The 14,577-nt window shown below is 38.0% G+C and overlaps 3 long non-coding RNA genes across 10 annotated transcripts; 1 reads left to right on the top strand and 2 right to left on the bottom strand.

The window, feature by feature from the left end:
- Positions 1–7,010: 7,010 nt before the first annotated feature.
- On the bottom strand, positions 7,011–12,109 carry LOC139353990 (uncharacterized). 7 transcript variants are annotated; one of them, XR_011605051.1, is made up of 5 exons: positions 11,979–12,109; positions 10,456–10,674; positions 9,932–10,251; positions 7,373–7,556; positions 7,011–7,211 (listed from the first exon to the last, which is right to left on the bottom strand). It is a non-coding gene; the product is annotated as an uncharacterized lncRNA (long non-coding RNA). The 7 variants fall into 7 exon arrangements; XR_011605049.1 differs by lacking the exon at positions 9,932–10,251 and having other exon boundaries at positions 10,295–10,674; XR_011605055.1 differs by lacking the exon at positions 9,932–10,251 and having other exon boundaries at positions 7,406–7,556; positions 10,295–10,674.
- Positions 8,156–9,522, bottom strand: LOC139353991 (uncharacterized). 2 transcript variants are annotated; one of them, XR_011605056.1, is made up of 3 exons: positions 8,857–9,522; positions 8,520–8,621; positions 8,156–8,322 (listed from the first exon to the last, which is right to left on the bottom strand). It is a non-coding gene; the product is annotated as an uncharacterized lncRNA (long non-coding RNA). The 2 variants fall into 2 exon arrangements; XR_011605057.1 differs by having other exon boundaries at positions 9,179–9,519.
- On the top strand, positions 12,105–13,977 carry LOC139353992 (uncharacterized). The gene is made up of 2 exons (XR_011605058.1): positions 12,105–12,253; positions 13,719–13,977. It is a non-coding gene; the product is annotated as an uncharacterized lncRNA (long non-coding RNA).
- Positions 13,978–14,577: the final 600 nt, after the last annotated feature.

Below are 14,577 nucleotides of genomic sequence, written 5' to 3'. Positions count from 1 at the left end.
CAGCGTCTCGAAGAATAAATTCTTGCGAGACAAGGGTGGCATATATAACTGCATCGCACGAGGGCATCAGCTGCTGCAAAAGCTATACGTATCGCGGCCGCCATCACACCCTACTACACAGAGGTAACTCCTCCCCATCGTCTTCCAATCCTTCTCCGAGACCCAGATCAAGACCAAATACACCCGATCTGGTATAGATCCGTCTGGCTGGGCACCGCCATAGTTGACATCTGATAGAATTTTAAAGCCTGTGCCCTGAAAAATTCAGGATCGGAGGCAGCTTTTATTTTTGAGCGGCTGTTAAAATTAATTAAGTTGCCTCACCAAGTAATCCGTGCCAAGTATCAGGCTTAAATCAGACAGTATCCGCTGATCCAAAAAGCTCTGTCAGTTTACCATTCGTTCTCCGAACAGGCCTAGCTTGAAAATAAACACGACTGCCTACGTTTTTCCACAATTAGCTGGAAACCTCCCATCTTGTCCAATTCCGCAACAGTTCCTACGGAATCTCCCGATCTGCCACTAGCGGATGCAAAGTTTTATGAATGCGCACATATAGATATTCTGGTCGGGCCGATGTACTGCCATCCATTCTCCTAAGCGGCACCCGGCCGAACGTTTTTGGCTCCCTCCTCGGTCAAGAAACCATTTTCGGGTGCATCCTAACAGAACCCGTGCCTGCTCCAAGGCAAAATCAGATTTTCGCCTTTTCCACGCGAATTTCCCACACGTCTGACAAATCCCTGGATAAACTTCTCACCAAATTTTGGGAGGTGGTGCAAGTAAAAGTGGCAAAAGCATCCGTTATGAACTGTGAGGAAAATTTCCTCCGGACGACTACGAGAGACGATAACGGCAGGTATGTCGTAAGCCTTCCGTTTCGAGATCCTGAAAACGTGAAACCACCAGATTTGGCAACGAAAATTTCCCCAATGAAACGCCAGGTCCTCTCCCAAATTGTCAAGCTTTTTGACCAGCCTGCTGGGTCGCTCCATTTGTTGTGTGTGCCAAAATCTTTATGCAAGAGATTTGGCCTTAGGATCTAGACTGGGACGATAAACTTCCAACTGAGCTGTGCCAAAGGTGGAACAGCTTTCTCCAGAGCTATTGGATCCTAGACCAGGCCACAATTCCGAGATGGGCTTTCTACCGCCCAGAGTTTCGCGTAGAGCATCGCGAATTCTCTGACGCCTCGCAAAAAGCATACGGATCTGCGATCACGGCCAAGACTCGTGTGGCGCCAGTCAAAACGGTGTCACTTCCTAGGCTGGAGCTGTGTGGAGCTCTACTGTTGTCCGAGATGGCCGAAGCCATTCTCCGAGGCTGTCCTCAAGATTCCATTGTTGGACCGATTGCACAATTGTGCTGGCATGGTTAGCCAAACCAGCGTGTCATTGGACAACGTTCGTTGCCAACAGGGTGACATAGATCACTGGTTCCACAGAGGCAGCCAATTGATCGCACGTTCAATCCGAACACAATCCAACTGATTTAGATAGTCAAAGAGTTCCCCTTCAGGAGCTGGTGGATATCCCGCTTTGGTGGCCACGCAATCAATGGCCTAGCCAAAGAACCGAATTGCCGTTGACCGAGGTCGAAAATCGTGCCGTCAAAGCCCATGTGGCGTCTATGCCGACAGAAGATTTCCTGGATCGTTTTTCCGAGGTAGATAGAGCATTGCGGGTCCTCGCTTATGTCCATCGGTTTCCAATTACCGCTTTCAGGGGTCCGTCTAGAGGCGCAGGATGTGCCGCCGCTGAACGGCTCATGACTATTTGTACTCAGCGCGGCTATTTTTTTGAAGAATACCGTTGCTTGAGTCAGAAGCGTCCAGTGCCCGCGGCAAGTTCGGTTCTGTCCCTGAACCCCTTTCTAGACCAGAAAGCAAATGGAGAAGAAGAGAGTTTGGAGACCAATGTGGGAGAATAAGAGAAATTGGAGTCCAAGGAGCGGAGAATGAGAGAGTGGAGACTTGTAAAAGGTGATAACGGAACTCTACCGGACTTTGGACTCTGCCGTGAACTTTGGCGTGCCACAAGCATCACGGGAACCAACGGGACGGCAGCTGTGGGCAGATTGTCGGTTGGAAGGTGTGCGTAAAGGACAAGTGCGTCAAACGGGAATCACGGACTTTGGACCCGGAGTGGAGAGATTCATGCGGGCCGTGCGCAAAAGGGAAACAAATGTTCCCGGAGATCCGATATAAGGCCGCAGAGCGCTGGCAGCTGGATCAGTCGATCACAAGGGGTCCTAAAGTGAACAGTCAGTCAACCGAGTAATCTACGAGGGAGCCACCTTAAGGCGAGTCGTCCGAAGCAGCGCCGTGGGAAGCATACAAGGAGCAAGATCGCCACGTCGAGACGTTTGGGATCGGGGCATGAGGAATCGCCGAATTGAGTTACAAGTGGCTGAGGTCCGGAAGGCATCACACGGCTAGGTCAATGCGTTCGGTGTCCAACTTTGTCACAACCACACCCTTGCGAATCGCCCGGCGGTTCTGTCAGAGTCAAGCGAAAGAGGCCTGCGACGGGAACCGTGAGCTCGGGGAGGAAAGTTGTCAAAGACCCAGCGTACCTTGCCCGATCAAGCAGGACCTGGCGTGAAGGACGAGCGGTGGATCGATTTGTGGTTTCAAGAGGCGTTGGCCTGGAGAGCCTTGCGATTACCGGCGAAGTTCCCGAACATCAACCAGCAGACATTACCGGCAGCCACGTCCCCATCGCCGCGCGGAGTTCATTGGAGAGCACAGGAGCGTCGCGGACGTCAAGCACTAGGGTGAAGCCGGGTGGAAAGTTTGTCTGCGCTAGGCGTAAAGCAAAGTAAACTGCTAGGCAGCTTCCTGGCGTTATCTTTGACTGTCAGCACGATCTGAGCAAGAACATAGCGGGCCCGTCCGAGACAGAGCAAGGAACAGGTATTGCCTCGAAAGGCGTTGGCCTGGAGAGCAAAGCTTGTCATCTGGGCCGAACTGGAAGCAACACACCACGACAGAGCCGGCCCAAGAAAAACGTTAACGAACGCTGAAGGGGACAACCTAGTGGCAAGCCTGAGCAATAAGAGGCCCACAGGAGAGAGTCAAGCCAAGATAGAAAAACAGCAGCGCTGACCCCGAGACCAAGCCAGTCGGACTAGGCAAAGGTCGCTAAATAGGTCCGCGAATGGCCATTCAGTTTCGACGGGGCGGAAAAACCATTTGAATTCCTGGAGCAGGTAGAATGGTCCGCTAACACGTACGGCTTGGACTTAGATATGATCCCCCGACCGATGCCGGAATTGCTTAAGGGAAGGGCTTTGAAGGGGTTCATCGCCAACAACAAGCAATGGAGAACCTGGGCGGAGTTCATAGAAAGCTTCCACACCTATTTTCTGCCGAGAGATTTCTTCACCAGGCTGGCAGACCAGGCCCGGCAACGGAAGCAGGGCTTGAGCGAGTCGTTCAAGGACTACATGATCGACATGCAGACGATGCAGAGCCCACTTATCTATTCTGTAGAGAAAAACCTCTTAGATTCGTTTTAATATTCTTTTATTTAAATTTGGAGCAGCAAAGGTGACGCTACCAACGTCCAGTTGTTTCTGATCATACATTTTTCCTTAGGTTCTAAGTACGCCTAAGTCTCGTAGCTGCACTGCCCACAGTTGGACGGCAGAGAGACGGCTATGTATATCTTATATATAATGTGTATCTAATTATGCTCTATTAAGCTGGAGCGCGAGGGTATATGCATGTACTTGAGTTGAGCTGAACCTTGCACTTTCTGTGAGCCGACCGACTCATGTTTCGGCCACATAGGTTTTTGACCGGGCCCTTGTTTATGTTTAGTGTTTAGTTTAGTGTTATATTGTGTTTACTTCAAGTACTCTTGGTACACTAGATATTCAATATATATGCATACTACATCTTCCTCCTTTTGAAAAATAACGTAATATTATGAAGTTATTTTATTAGTAAAATTTTTTTAAAAGAATAATTTTTAATTAACGTAGAAAAAATGTTTTTAATTTTTTGTTTATTAGTTACAAAGAAAATGGAATTGGGAATAATATTCGTACGTAAAGAAGGAGTATATCTAAGCATGGCTTTGCCAAATACAATTATGAAGTAAACATTTTTAATCTGTCCTTATGAACTGTTGGTTTTTTGATTTATTATTCATTATTATAATGTTATTTCTTTCTCATATTTCCGTTAGCATAGTCACCTATATTATATATGTGTTCTTTATTTTCTATACTATTAAATTGTTTTGGTAAATTATTTGTTTTACCAAATACTAACTCGTATTGACAATAAGTATGTGCCATTGAAGGGGTCGTGTTGAAACAAAAAAGGAAATATTGAAGCCATACGTCCCAATCAGTTTTATCAACCGATATACAGCTGTGTTCATTGAAATAGCAGTGCATCCGACTTGCACGTATAAAATCGAAAAACACTATTATAAACACATCATTAAAACAAAACTTAAATACAACAGTTTTAATTATTTATTTTTAAATAATTTAGCTGTTTTTTCCTGTTGGGTACTTCAATATTATAGCAAATATGGATAATAACAAAAAAGAAAGACTGAATTATAGTGTTCATTGAAATAGCAGTCTTAAAAGAAAAATATGATAAAATTCAATATGGCTCATTAATAACTTAATCCTACTAAATATCGATTTGATTTTGACAAAATATTTTGTTGTATGGCCTTTATTGGCTATTACAGGCTAAACCCTACGTGGCATGGAGTCCACCAAGTCCTTGCAACGTTTGCGGGAAATCTGACCCCATCCCTCCTGCACAACTTGCCAAAGCTGCGGCTAAGAAGTCGGGGATTTCTTGAAAACAAAACGCTTTTGTCCCTCGATAAGTTTTCAATCGGATTTAAATCCGGGGACTGTGCTGGACACGGCATTACGTCAATTTGTTTTTGGCTAAATGTTGGTGTGGCCAATTTGTTGGTGTGTTTATGATCATTGTTCTGCTGAAATGTCCATATTAAGAACATTTGATCATCACTATACGACAGAATGACGTTTCTCAGTATATTTACGTAAACATGTTGGTCCATGATCTCATCGATCAAACGTATGGGGCCCACACCGCTATATGAGAAATTTGCCCATACCATGATTTTAAGACCATCTGCCTAACGGTCTTGAGATTTTGTTTTGGGTGGTACGGGTCGACGGACTTACTATTTTGAACCTGTTCCACCAAAAAACACCAGCTAAGACTCATCTGTCCAAAAGATATATCGACTTTTTGAAAGTGGCTAGTTCAAGTGGCTTTTGGCAAACTTCAACTTGTCTTTGGGGTGTCTTTTACCAAGTAATGGCTCCTTTGGTGGACTTCTAGCATTCAAATTTTCATCGAACAGACTTCGGAGAATAGTGCCATCCCTGATTCCCAAGCTCAGATCCGCTTTTATAGTCCTACAGGATGCAAAAGGATAAGTTTTGCTGAAGCGCACTTTGCGAACGTCCTCTATAATTGTGGTTTTCCGTATCGCATAACGTTTTTCGGGCTTCGGTTCATAGTTTATGGCATTGTAACTCATCTTGGCTGTACATTTTAAGGGACTTTGAATATATTGATACGTTTTGCCCTCCTTTCTAAGCTCAATTAATTTTTCCGTTCTCCCTTGATGCAATGAGGTCCTCTACCCATTAAAGTTAATATTTTTATAATATACACTGGTAGAAAAAACACGAAGTGAAATCTCCCATGCATAGTCATATTTAATATTAAAACCTTTCATTTAAATAAAAAACATATTTAAGCCGTATGTCAAATATGTAAGTATTCAATTCAAAGTGATTTTTATTTAAAAACAAGTTAGTCACATTCAAATCCAATGTGGCCATCTTGGTTTTAACTATTATAAAAAGTAGTTCAATTCATAGTATATTTGATGGTTTTTTATATTTCAAGTAAATACTTTTTTAATTTGTTCGGAATAATTACTCTTTTATTTTGAATATAGAACGTTTTCAAAATTTGTATTTGACCAAACAATTGTAAATTATAAATCAAATTACATAGGAATGTATATGAATTAAGTTTGTGACCCATATACACAACATAATTTAAATTATTAGTAATTTTCAAAAGAAAAATATATAAAAATAAAATAATAAATAATATATAATATAATATAAAAATAAATAATAAAATAATATTTAAAGAAAAGGGTTTTAGTTACGGCTGCCCAACCACCGGCAGCCTCTTTCTATTTCCATGACAATTATCATAAGATTTGGCTTTGTAATTTACTATTACAAGTACAAAAACATGCTTAGCCAAAGAAAAAATGTGCGTGCATTGTAAACGCTGGGCCGTAACGAAAAACTAAAACCAACGGCACAATGTGCATACTTACATACATTCAGACAAATTAGAGACAAATATGAACAAGCAAAACGGCAAACGCAAGCGTGTCTTCTTCTTCCATTCGCATTTGTACATTGGTGGCCAAGAAAATATGTATGTGCAGAAGCCATAAATATTTCTTGTGTACCGATGTTTTAACAATAAGATATGTTCTTATAATATATAAATATAATAAAATAAAATAAATAATACTAAATTGACATATACAAGTTATTAAACTTAAGGACTTATTTGCACATATTTCTTATTTTTTTCCCCATTACTTTGACCTCTATTGTAAAGTAACGGCACGCTACAGATTTTGTGCGTACTTTTTGCACACATGCATATGTATGTATGTACCCTGCAGTACCATTCAGCGCTTATTGAGCACTCAATCACTGCAAAAAGCTCATCACTCAGCGCTCAATGAGCGCACAATTTGTATGGAGCTATGTGCTGAAATTAACATAGGCATGTCCTAGGGTTCATCAGTGCTCAAAAAATAGCACGCATTGAGCGCTTTTTTGAGCACCCTCTTGAGCGCTCGATTGAGCAGCGGTAAAAGCACACATTCAGCACACGTTAAGCGCTCATTCAAGCAGCGAAAAAGCGCACTTTCAGCGCTTAGCAGCAAATAAAATTTCAGTTGTAATTTTTATTTTTTTTTGTTTATTTTAAAATTTGAGCTCGGGGGTTTCCGGTGTTATCGGGGTCGCTGGCACCTCCTTCTCAGCATCTGGTGCCGGCGTTGCCTTTTTTTTGGTACAACTCAAGTTTTTAACGCACCGCATTGCCTTCTGCAGCGCCTTTTCGGGAGGCTCCGAGGGATCCACCAGGGCGATTGCATCTAGTATTAGAAAAAAATTAGTTTTAAAAATAAAACAAGACGAGAATAAAAACGAGTGACCGAAAGTAATCGTTATTTGTAAGATATATTTATAATAAAAGAAATGTTATCTTTGGCATTCAATGTAAAAATCCCAGAAGTCTTTTAAAAATTAAACTTACAAACAATAGTTTTCAGCCTCAACAAAAATTTACTTAATAGGGCACGGCGAAATTTGGGTAGTCTGAGCCTCTTCTTGTTTTGCCCCCCTCCAAGTTGTGGGACAGAACAAGTTCCTCGGATAATATGCTTAAGATGGAACGACTTAGCCTTCCATTTTTTTTATAGATTTACCATCAGCCTTGTCTAAAAATATAAGAAAATTAATAAAATATCGAGAAGAAATTTGCAAACTTTTGTTTTCGGTCACTTGATCTATTTTATTTTGTTGTAAAAAATTATTTATGTATTTTTTTTATTATTTATTAAATCGTTTATTTATTTTGCAGATGCGGAAAAAATACCACTTTTCCAGGGACGGAAAATTAGAGATGTTTGAGATTTTTATTTAAATACCCTGCAGTACCATTCAGCGCTTATTGAGCACTCAATCACTGCAAAAAGCTCATCACTCAGCGCTCAATGAGCGCACAATTTGTATGGAGCTATGTGCTGAAATTAACATAGGCATGTCCTAGGGTTCATCAGTGCTCAAAAAATAGCACTCATTGAGCGCTTTTTTGAGCACCCTCCTGAGCGCTCGATTGAGCAGCTGAAAAAGCACACGTTCAGCACATGTTGAGCGCTCGATTGAGCAGCTGAAAAAGCGCACGTTCAGCACATGTTGAGCGCTCGATTGAGCAGCGATAAAAGCACACATTCAGCACACGTTGAGCGCTCATTCAAGCAGCGAAAAAGCGCACTTTCAGCGCACGATGAGCGCTTAGCAGCAAAAAAAATTTCAGTTGTAATTTTTATTTTTATTTGTTTATTTTAAAAATTGAGCTCGGGGGTTTCCGGTGTTATCGGGGTCGCTGGCACCTCCTCCTCAGCATCTGGTTTTTAACGCACCGCATTGCCTTCTGCAGCGCCTTTTCGGGAGGCTCCGAGGGATCGACCAGGGCGATTGCATCTAGTATTAGAAAAAAATTAGTTTTAAAAATAAAACAAGACGAGAATAAAAACGAGTGACCGAAAGTAATCGTTATTTGTAAGATTTATTTATAATAAAAGAAATGTTATCTTTGGCATTCAATGTAAAAATCCCAGAAGTCTTTTAAAAATTAAACTTACAAACAATAGTTACTTTCAGCCTCAATAAAAACTTACTTAATAAGTAAGTTGTGGGACAGAACAAGTTCCTCGGATAATATGCTTAAGATGGAACGATTTAGCCTTCCATTTTTTTTATAGATTTACCTTCAGCCTTGTCTAAAAATATAAGAAAATGCAAAAAATATCGAGAAGAAATTAGCAAACTTTTGTTTTCGGTCACTTGATTTATTTTATTTTGTTGTAAACAATTACGAAAAATAAACCACACATTATTTATGTATTTTATATTATTTATTAAAACATTTATTTATTTTGCAGTTGCGGAAAAAAAATAACACTTTTCCAGGAACTGAAAATTGGAGATGTTTGAGATTTTTATTTAAATACGTACACAAAAGTAAGAATTGTTGTTAAATGTTATTAATATTCATTTTTATCGAATTTTAACCACAAATATAAGTTTTAAAAACAAACATCTCTTATTTTTTGTCCCTAGAAACTTTGCACTCAATAAGATTTTTAAATTCTTTCACAGATTTGTTTATTATATGCACCATTTGTTGCTTTTCACGTCAAAAATTAATATTTTTCACAGCTATTTTTTTTCCGCCACGTGTTATTTTGGGAATCTTGTATTTCCCTTATTTTTAATATAGATTATCTTGTTTTTTACTCTCACTGTTTTCAATATTATTAGTCTGCGACAGACTTACCTGGGAATCGTTTCTTTTTCACTTTTAAGGCACTAATTTAATTTAATTTAGTAAATTGCTGGTATGTTTGCTTCAACTTCTAACTCCTTCACTAAAGTAAACGCAAGTGAAAAGACGAAAAAAGGCGCGTGCCTTCCAGAAAAACAACAAGCAACAACAACAACGGTTCCGCTAAGCCGTTGTTGTTTTTTTTGCATGTCCCGTTTGGTCTATGCATCTTGCACATAAAAGCAGGGTATTTATAGACATATTCGACTATGCAAATCGGTTTATAAAAATATATTTTTAAAACTTTACATATTATTAAATTATATTAATAAACATATAAATTTGTTTAAGAAATACAAATATTTTAAAACAGAAACCTATTATTTTAAATCGTTTTTTTAACATTTACGAACAAATGTCGCATTATTCCAAAAGCAAGGGTGCACAAAGGTCTATATATTTTAGTTGCTGGGCCTCCTGAATTGTGCTTTAATATTATTAATACAAAAAATCATAAGTTATAAAACCGAACATCTCATATTTTTGGTCCCTAGGAACTTATCACTCAATAAGATTTTCAAATTTTTTCACAGATTCATTAATTTGTTTATTTATATGCATCGTTTGTTGTTTTTCACGTCAAAAATAATTATTTTTCACAGCTATTTTTTTTTTTGGGAATCTTCTATTTTCCATTTTTTCAATATACTTTAACTTGTTTTTATTCTCACTGATTAAATAAATATTGGTCTGCGACAGACTTACCTGAGAATCGTATAGGTATCACTTTTAAACCACTGGTTTATTTTATTTAACTACCTTAATTGCGTGCAATTCTAACTCTTTCATATAAGTAAACCCAAGTGAAAAAGACGAAAAAAGTAGCGTGCCTTCCAGAAAAACAACAAGCAACAACAACAACGGTTCCGCTAATCCGTTGTTGTTCTGTTTTTTTGGCATGTCCCGTTTGGTCTATGCATCTTGCACATAAAAGCAGGGTATTTATAGACATATCCGACTATGCAAATCGGTTTATAAAAATATATTCTTAAAACTTCACATATTATTAAATAATATTAATAAACCTATAAATTTGTTTAAGAAATACAAATATTTTAAAACAGAAACCTTTTATTTTAAATGGTTCTTTTATCATTTACGAACAAATGTCGCATTATTCAAAAGGCAAGGGTGCACAAAAGTCTATATATTTTAGTTGCTGGGCCTCCTTCCCATCACGCGCACTTTTTCGTCTGAGACTTGACGAGAGAGGGAGAGCCCAAAATTACTTTTTTGTGCGTTCTCTTTGCGGACCCGACTGAGAGCGCGTCGCTTTGCCGCCGTTGCGCTCAGCTCTGCCGGCGTCGCTGGCTTTTCTGCCGACTTCGCAGTCGGCTTCGTGATGATTGGGCGCTTAACTCAATTGTGGAACTGCAGGGTATATACGAAATATTTTGACACTCCGCTTTGTAGCGAATCCCGCGATCATTTCGAAGCAAGCGGTTCTCCTGATCGGATGTAAAAGTGATTAATAGAGCTCGGTAGACAAGTGTTCATTTAAGTGTAATAAAAAAGTGAAAAGTATAGAAAAAAGGTGAGTCAAATAAAAATACAATAATTACTTAGTATTTAGGCATGTGCATGTCCACGTTTTTATTTGTCGCATTTTTCCTTTTTGAGTTTCTTCTTTGTTGTGCGCGTTATTACATATGTCGTGATAATTTAGATAATACATTTAAAGAAATTAAAGCTTAAAAGAGCATTACATTTAAAACAAAAAAAGACATACGGTTGTGTAATAAACATGAAGTGGATAAAAAATACGAGTCCCTATAAGACAGTGGCCCGTGAGGGCATTTAGGAGAGTGGAAATGTTCTCCCTGCTACATTGTAGGAGAGTTTTTGTTCTTTTCGTGTTGTATGTATTGGTGTCGTCAATACCTATCGATTGATCCAAAAATAATTTTGCCACGCCCACTCTAACGCCCATAACGCTTAAATCTGTCTACCGCCGGTAGGTGGCGCATTTTAATTTCGCTTTGCTGCTTGCATATCTCCATTTCCCTTTGAGTAACGGGTATCTGATAGTCGAGGTACTCGACTATAGCGTTCTTCCTTGTTTTATATTAAGTTTCGAGTAGGTTGTTTTATATATAATCATTTAAATAAGACCAAAATATTTTTTTAATTTAATTTGTTTTTATTTTTAAAAAATTAAAAATTAGATAAGTGTAATATCGGCCAATTCCTGAAACACGTGTTACCGAAGTATTCGTAAAAAAACTTTTATAAAAATCGAAAATGCGAAAAATTATTTTTTGCGAATTCCGAATATAAACCAAATTCGCTCTTAAAAGAATGTTGGATCAGTAAGTTAACTCAAAAATGAGAAAAATCACGTGAAAGAACAATAAAATATAATAAAGATGTATGTAGGTGAAACGACTGCGAAGCCACCGAGCAGAATGCAACGGCAGCAAAGCGTCTTCTTAGCGCCTTTTTCCTTCTCGTGCATTCTACTCCTTTTATCTAGTTTGCGCGGGTTTTCACTTAATTTCCTTTCATATTCTTCATTTCTTTCGCGTATTTTTTATCCACTTCATGTTTATTACACAACCGTATGTCTTTTTTTGTTTTAAATGTAATGCTCTTTTAAGCTTTAATTTCTTTAAATGTATTATCTAAATTATCACGACATATGTAATAACGCGCACAACAAAGAAGAAACTCAAAAAGGAAAAATGCGACAAAAAAAACGTTGACATGCACATGCCTTAATATTAAGTAATTATTATATTTTTATTTGACTCACCTTTTTGCTGTACTTTTCACTTTTTTACTTCACTTAAATGAACACTTGTCTCTAAAACTCTCAAACTCCCTCTCTTTAAAAACTCAAACTCTATTAATCACTTTTACATCCGATCAGGAGAACCGCTTGCTTCGAAGTGATCGCGGGATTCGGTACAAAACGGAGTGTCAAAATAATTCGTATATACATACATATATAATTCGTATATACATACATGTGTGCAAAAAGGACGGACTAATTCTGTCGCGTGGCGTAACTTTACAATAGAGGTCAAAGTAATGGGGAAGAAAATATAAGAAAATATGTACAAATAAGTCCTTAAGTTTAAAAACTTGTATATATCAATTTAGTAATATTTATTTTATTTTATTATATTTATATATTATAAGAACATATCTTATTGTCAAAACATCGGTACACAAGAAATATTTATGTTCTTATGCACATACATATTTTCTTGACCGCCAATGTACAAATGCGAATAGAAGAAGAAGACGCGCTTGCGTTTGCCGTTTTGCTTGTTCATATTTGTCTCTAATTTGTCTGAATGTATGTATGTAAGTATGCACATTGTGCCGTTGGTTTTAGTTTTTGGTTACGGCCCAGCGTTTACAATGCACGCACATTTTTTCTTTGGCTAAGCATGTTTTTGTACTTTTAATAGTAAATTACAAAGCCAAATCTTATGATAATAGAAAGAGGCTGCCGGTGGTTGGCCATCCGTAACTAAAACCCTTTTCTTTAAATATTAAAGCTGTTTTTCTTTTGCAAATTTCTAATAATTTAAATTATGTTGTGTACTTAATACATATACATACATAGATATGTAATTTGATTTATAATTTACAATTATTTGGTCAAATACAAATTTTGAAAACGTTCTATATTCAAAGTAAAAGAGTTCATATTCCGAACAAATGGAAAAAGTACTTACTCGAAATATAAAAAACCATCAAATATACTATGAATTGAACTACTTTTTATAATAGTTAAAACCAAGATGGCCACATTGGATTTGAATGTGACTAACTTGTTTTTAAATAAAAATCACTTTGAATTGAATACTTACATATTTGACATACGGCTTAAATATGTTTTTTATTTAAATGAAAGGTGTTAATATTTAATATGACTATGCATGGGAGTAAAAAAAATCAAATAAAAATATATTTGATTTCACTTCGTGTTTTTTCTACCAGTGAATGTATAATATGTATATGTATATATGTATCATATAAATTCTAAGAGTTACGTTAAGTACAAATGTATTTAAATCAAAAGTAATGACGACGTGTTAGCATGGTAAAAAATAGAGTTTAAGCAGAACAATTGTTTGGATTATATGTTTACGTTTACTTTCAATAAAAACACATGTTTTAAACTACAGATTGGTTTAAATTGAATATGAACCATATTAGTATGGCTTAAATACTATATTTAAATCAAAAATAAAGTACAGTTCTTTTAACGGGGATTATATTTAATTTAAATAAAATTTGTATTTATATTAAAGTTCATCCCAGTCTGTTTTAAATATGAGAATTATTTAATCCAAATAAAAATATGCTGAGTTTTAAGGCGGGCTATTATTATTTTAACTAAAAAAACTATTCAAATGAAATATTCTATTTACTGGAACTAAATATGAAAATATTTAAAAGAAATATAAAAATATAATACTTTTTACTATGGAACATATTTAATTTAATTATTTTGTACTATTTTAACATATTTGTTCAGGCCCACTGTCCGGCGAATCTGGACTGGCCCCGCTATCCAGCTGCACCAGCTGCACCGCTCTACCGCTCTACCGCTCTCCCGCTCTCCCGCTCTCCCGCTCTCTAGCGCTCCCGCTCTCCTGCGCTGTTCCTAGCTCCCGCCATGAAGTCTCCGCTGCGCTTTGGAGCGCAGAGCGGAGCTTAGACTAAGTCAGTTCGATTCCTGAAGTTCAAGAGAATAAACCGCGGTCGTACCCCCGCCTACTTTTTACCCAGTTTAACTTCTTGTGAACTTTTTATTTCCGACTAAGGGGCAAATACGCGTTCGAGTGGTTTCTCCCCTACAGCTTCATCAGCACCAGCAGCAAACCGCACCAGCAGCAAGCCAGCGAAGCCCTTCGAACCAGCCCGCCGACGCCGAACGTTTTCCCGCCGTCGCCTCCCACGCCAGTCCACCAGCGCCAGCACGGTACCCCGCTGCCCCCCGGCGTACATTTTGGTCCTTCGAGCCGGATAAGATAAGTAAAGCTTTTCGTTATATTAATTGCCGGTCTGCAGTCAGCCACTCGAAAATAATTCGTTTGACTTTCTGTACGATTTGTCTAAAATCCTAGTCCGATTAAATCCGACAACGGCAATTAAAAATTACTTCGCCATTTTTTTCTTCGATTTTCCTTTTGCTACGTGCGGCCATATTGCCAATTTTTTCCGACTCCTTTTTTAATTGCATTTGGCCGCTCATCCATACTTACATACACATATACAAAATCGAGAAAAAATTCCAAGCTTAGAGAAAATATTGTGCAAATATAAGCCAAGCATACAGTGAGAATTATTAAATTTCTAGTGTTGTGCCAATTCAGGCCCCCAAAACTTTTCAA

This window comes from Drosophila suzukii (assembly GCF_043229965.1).
Source record: "Drosophila suzukii chromosome 2 unlocalized genomic scaffold, CBGP_Dsuzu_IsoJpt1.0 scf_2c, whole genome shotgun sequence".
Taxonomy (NCBI): domain Eukaryota; kingdom Metazoa; phylum Arthropoda; class Insecta; order Diptera; family Drosophilidae; genus Drosophila; species Drosophila suzukii.
This window is presented reverse-complemented; position numbering and strand designations above follow the sequence as displayed.